The following is a 6,763-nucleotide window of genomic DNA, read 5'->3' as shown; positions in this document are numbered from 1 at the left end:
AACCCACGATCGTCGGTTAAGATTCAAGCGTTCTAACCACTAGGCAATCTCGGCTTGGTCATGAGTTTTGTTACTTGAATAAATATAAAGGTGGTTAATTTTTTTTAATTTAAACTGTTAGAGTTGAAGAATATAAACGATTTTGAAAAAATATATACGTATGTCAGATGGTAAGTATTAGCGACGAGTGACTGGGCACAGTGTGAAAGATAAGTTTCTTATATATTACTTATAACTTTTTGTATATTTCATTCCGAATCTGAGGTTGACGCCATCTTTATTTCTTTTGACTGATCTTGCAAGGAAAGAAAAATGATACACAAAAATAGTCTTTAGTACATACTCGTGTATAGTTAGTTTTGTCTCTAAATTTCTACAAATAACTATGTAATAATTATGAAGACTAATAAAATTATAGAGTTCAAAGTTCTGTTTTGTTCTATGTCTAGTCTCATTCAAAACTGTTCAAAGCAGCACTTCTTTTGATTGAAAATGAACGAATGAACAAAAAATACAAACGTTCTCCCTCATTCGTAAAACGAGCTGACGAAATATCATGGTAGTGGAATTTTCGAAGATTTTAGGATTGAATATATTTTATTTATGCGATCCCAGCTTTGCATATACATGTGGGTTGCATTCGATTTCAACGAACTATTACAACGACAACTTAAAAAATAGGTTATTGTTTATATGTTTTGAAGTATATATGTTGTATAATAAATAAATGTTAATAAATATAATAATAGAAAGCAGTTATATCATACAATTTTGGTGGCGTTATTATATAAAGATATCTATCCAAGTACGTAGACATATATGAAAAAATATGCAGCAAGGCCACCCACGCTTCGCTGTGTTTCAGCCTGGTATGAAATTAATAGGGAAGTTACTAAGAGTATTCTTGCGAACACAGATTCACCAAGCAAATATTTCATTCATCTTAACACCCCGTTTTGCTGCAGTTTTTTCTAGCGAATGAAAGAAAATGAAAAATATAATTTTTTTTTGTTTACATAATATCAATGAACAATATATTTTTAATATATTTTTGCTCGTCCGTTTTCTGCATAAATAAAAAGATCAGACAATAAACTGATATTGGAGCACGTGACAGGTTTTTTTTTTATAGAATAGAAAGGCATATGATATGATAGCATATCAGCCACCTGATGGTAAGTGGTTACCAACGCCCATACACATTGGCATTGTAAAAAATGTTAACCATCGCTTACATCACCAATACGCCACCAATCTTGGGAAATAAGGTTGGTGGCGCAACTAACTAACTAACTTGTTGTTACCGATGAGAGAAAAATCGTTTTCAAAATTCCAATCATATATAAGTGATGAGAAGGGAACGTGATTTTCCCTATTTTTGGATTTATTGATATAGTGCTACTAATACTAATGATTTTCAGTATTTGTCTTAAAAATATTTTAGTTATTGGATCAGTTTGAAGCGGAACTCTCACTAACGTAAGTCATTTCTATAGTATGGTAGCTCAGCTCTCTATCGAATATTGCATTGATAACCCTATTTAATGCTTTTATTTCTAACTTTGCCAATAATTTGTTAGACAAAGAACTTCAACGAAGATAAGCGTTTAATTTTATATTTCTTCTGAAAAACCTAAGTGTATACTGCATTATTTGTATTTCTCACCTAAACTGTACTAGTTGTGACGGTGAACATGTAGCTAAAGTAATGGCGTACGTCTTAGAATTGGAATAGAGGTTATTGCAAGTTGTGTAACTATAATTTTTTTTTTTTTTATAGAATAGGAAGGTGGACGAGCATATGGGCCACCTGATGGTAAGTGGTCACCAAACGCTCTTAGACATTGGCATTGTAAGAAATGTCAACCATCGCTTATAGCCAATGCGCCACCAACCTTGGGAACTAAGATTTTATGTCCCTTGGTCCTGTAATTACACTGGCTCACTCACCCTTCAAACCGGAACACAACAATATCAAGTATTGCTGTTTTGCGGTAGAATATCTGATAAGTGGGTGGTACCTACCCAGACGAGCTTGCACAAAGCCCTACCACCAGTATAATTACTTTAAACTATAGTTACTTACTTCCTTCTTTCAAAATTATTTCGTTTTACGTCCAAGTATAGTAAATATCAATCCGTACATAATAAATTACAGTTATTAATTAGTTTTTACTAAAGTAAAATATGTTTTATAAATAAATGTATGACATTTCAAAAAAAAAAAATATTTTACTGATTAGTCAATCCAATTCAGTTAGTCCAGGTCAGTGTATTGTCGGCCATTCGGCCGGTGCTGAGGAAGTGGGTCGAGCGCAAGCACGGCCCACCCACGTATCACCTCACACAGCTTTTGACCGGCCACGGTTGTTTCGGCCGGTACCTGTGTGAGGTGGTCGGTAGGGAGCCGACGGTGGAGTGCCACCATTGTGGCGGAGGAGCCGTCGATACGGCGGAACACACGCGCGTAGAGTGCCCGGCTTGGGCGGAGCCTCGCGCGGTCCTATCCATGGCCGTAGGTGGAGACCTGTCGCTTCCGGCCGTCGTCGAGAAGATGGCCGGAAGCGAAGAGATCTGGGCGGCAGTGTCCCGGTTCAGCGCATGCGTCATCTCGCAAAAGGAGGAGGCAGAGCGGGAGCGGGAGGACGACGTGGACTCGCTCCCGCAACGAAGAAGGAGACCTCTTCGACGGCGACGTGCCTTCGCAGGCCGGACGCTGCCGCAGAGTTAAGGTGTGGTTGGCGGCGGAGCCAGTCTGTTGATCCGCCGCGGGGCTTCAAGCCCTGACGCCCAGCCTCCAGTAGCGGACTCGGGGGAGTCCGTCACGTAACAGGACGGAGGCACAGAGAGGAGGGAGGCGCGCCCTAACATCCTGGCGCGCTCTCGAGATGGGTCGCCTTATGGCGACGACCGCTGGCGGGGTTGCGGTTGTAAGTCACAACGTTCCCGTGACCCCGTCGCCTTGCGGAGAGGCGGAAATCCGGGGAGGTTTTAGTGGGTAGGACGGGGCCTTCTGCCCCGTGAGTCCCACATACCCGTCCCGTTAAAAAAAAAAAAAAAAAGTTCAGTGTATTGTGTATATTTTGACGTACAATCTTACAAAAAATATGTCAAAACATCTATACTAATATTATAAATGTGAAAGTAAATCTGTCTATATGTTTGTCTGTTACGCTTTCTGGGATAAACCACTCGACCGATTTGTATAAAATTTGGTATGAAGCAAGAACACAAAAAAGGACATAGGTTGCATATTTTATACCTAGCACCTGCCTACTCCCAAAAAACGCTGGCGAAACGTAGTTTTAAATAATTAATAAATCAATCTAATCTTATCGTTATCTATAATATTGCAAGTGAGACTGAGCTGTAGCGCAAGAAATTCATCGACGTATTTGAAGAGTTGATGAAGTTTGTCAGAGCCGCCTTGCGGCTGCAAATGGCGATAAGTTTGCTAAAGCGTGTAATTATTGTGTGTTTAGTATGCTCACAAGGAAGTTACACGAAGCGTACCGCATGTTTGAAGTACGCTGATGAATTTGTGTCAATATTCTTACATAATGCACAATTAATGAGAATTGAAATACGATTACCCCAATCATATTTAAAAATAACTAGTTGTAACCGCGTAGAATTCAAGAGAGTATTCATTAACAAAAAGAAAAGAGTACATACATACTTTTTTTTATAGAATAGGAAGGCGGACGAGCATCTGGACTACCTGATGGTAAGTGGTCACCAACGCCCTTAGACATAGGCATTGTAAGAAATGTCAACCATAGCCAATGTGCCACCAACCTTGGGACCTTTAGATTTTATGTCCCTTGTGCCTGTAATTATACTGGCTCACTCACCCTTCAAACTGGAACACAACAATACCAAGTACTGCTGTTTTGCGGTAGAATACAGATATTCTACCATCAGAATGAGTGGGTGGTACCTACCCAGACGAGCTTGCACAAAGCCCTACTACCAGTAGACTGAAATCTTATACACCAGTACTGAAATCGTATTATTAATGAAATCAAATTTGCCCTAAGTTACTTCTGGAAAAAGCAGCTTTGTAATTATGAAAAATTAAAAAATCGTTTCAGTAGTTTTAGAGTTTGTCGATTACAAACAAACCCTTCTTCTATATAGTATTAAGGTGGACTATTTCACGCCTGCAGCTACTCCTACTTATGAGGAAGGGTTGCAGATGTTAGGTAAGCCTTTACAAAAAACCAGCTCAAGAATTATTTAGTGAAATAGTTTAATTAGAAACGACTTGTCATTGCAATATGAAACTTAATTAAATATATACTGCGTTCATCTGAGAGCATAAATTGTATTTAATTGCGAGGGACGTGATCAAATAAGAATCCTAATTTAAATCGTACCTGGAAACTACGTGTGTGAAGTTAACAAACATTAGATTGTGCATGTAATTTTCGGAATGCCTTTAAAGTACGAATGGTACTTCTTTTTTAGCTTTTACTCACAGATTCTTCAAGTTATTTTATTCCTATTTACTATATTCATTTTCAAAGTCAATGTATATTCTAATGGGCAGGCTCTTATAAGCAGATTTGAATGGTCATGTTACAGGTAATTTTACGTAAGCCTAGATGGCAGGGACGGAGTCGTTAGAAAACATGAACCTAAAATCTTTCAATGTAAAAATTAAAAAAAGTAAAAAATTGTATGTATAACTACATTTTATTATTACTAGTTGTGTTGTTCTCAACGACCACTGCCTCCGTGGTCCGGGTCTTCAGAGAGTTCTGGGTGACGGTGGTCGATCATCGATCGGCCCTAAACCCTTATTGAGTCTCTGAGAGACCCGCCCCTGAGGCACCGAACAAGACGAGCAGCGAGTATCATCTTGAAAATAGTAAAAAACATGAAATCTTGAATAGTAAATAGTAAAATAAGTAAGCTACATATAAAAAAATTGTCTATCTGTTCCATTTCAATTTGGTTTGTCGTTTGTCTCAAATGGATTATCTGTGTGTTCAATTTTACGTCAATTATTTTAAGCGTGAGCGTAAAAAAGAAACTTATACATTTCCGTAATTTCCTAGAAATGTTTTTGATTAGTTAAACAATGCTGTGTCTTCATATTTTGAATGTCAATATAATTAGTATATAATAACGTTCATATTATGTTAGGCCGATGGATGGATTGGATATTCATGTAGATTAATACTTAGTTTAAAAAACGAAATAGCCTTCGTTCTATCTATAAAAGTCTGTAATTTCGAGAATTAAAATATAAATGAATGATTGAAATTTCGATCGTTCAGTTGCTATTTGAAATATTTAATTTCGGAAAATCTATTTAACTTTTTTATAGTTTCAATTCTTCACAACATTCATATTATGATTTAATTTATTTCATGACAAGATTCATTATTTTTTTTTCAATTTGAATTAATTCGTTATTTTATATTTAACAGAAAAACATTCATTAATTTTTTACTTTTACTTTATGTAAAAAGAAACTAATAATTTTTATTACACTCATATTATAAGCAAACTTAAATCGTTTGTTGGTATATATTGAATTTGTTTTTCAAGTTTGATGTACTTGTCTATTCCATTTCTTATTATTTTAAGACATTTTTATTCTCACATAGATAATGAGCATGTTTGTGTTTTATTACTAGACTAAAGCCTCCTTTCCTCGTAAGAACGTTCGGAGGGTATTGTATCGCTCCATTTGCAATAATCGAATCGGTGGATACACGTTGCTTAATTGCTGGATAAACCGACATACAGATTTCCATACGACACTTTCTTGCACCAACGAGCAAAAACGGCTCGAATAAATCTCGCTATAATATTACGTGCTGGTTTTTCATATTTTTTAATATATATTTTTTATTTCTAATATCATATCAGAGTTATAGATAGCTATAAAAGATGCTTGGTCAATAATATCAATTACTTATTCGTTCCTTTATATAATATTCAATCATGGATTATTATTTTATGGAACATTTGGATAAAATTCGGACCGAAAGGCTATTACGATATAGCGTTATCTGCAAAAGCTATTAGTTTGGTAAGTAATGGCCAAATAAATCATTAATTACTGATATGTTCGCTGGAAAGTAAATATTATCTATTACTATTATAAATAGAAATCTCAAGCATCTATATTATTTTAGAGAGGTATTCGAATTCATATATGAAATATTATGCTGAACTTGCTAAAGCTTCTTGCTGAAATTTTGGTTTAGTTGGAGATTGATATACCGAAGTAAAACTTTGTTATGATAGAGACTGACGAAAGCGATTCGGTACATACTTAAAGCGTAAAACTAATTTCTTTAAATCTCTTTAACTTGTAGTTGTTTTAGATTTCTTACTGTGCTATGGGCCCGGTATGTTTTAGATGACAAATATTATTTATAATATTAAAAAACAAGTATGAATTAAAAAATATTTATTGTTTCACCAGTAATCTGAATTTTATAAAAAATATTTAATTTGCAAACGAATATTTAGTTACTATTTTATAAATAAATTGATATTTAATATTATAAAAAGCAAACGTATAAACGAATTGTAAACTCTAAATTAATTTGGTTCGTTAGTATCAAAGGTTTTAACTTCAGACCATTAGCGCATACTGTGGCGAACCTTTTATCCTTTTTTGTATGGGCTTAACGTAAATGAACTATTTTGCGTCTCTTTGTTAATACCGAAAAAAAATCTATTGGAGATTAATAAAACACATGGATCTTAAAGCTATAGTCCAAAACTATCCAATCGCCAC

Source organism: Nymphalis io, chromosome 14 (assembly GCF_905147045.1).
Source record: "Nymphalis io chromosome 14, ilAglIoxx1.1, whole genome shotgun sequence".
Classification (NCBI taxonomy): domain Eukaryota; kingdom Metazoa; phylum Arthropoda; class Insecta; order Lepidoptera; family Nymphalidae; genus Nymphalis; species Nymphalis io.
This window is presented reverse-complemented; position numbering follows the sequence as displayed.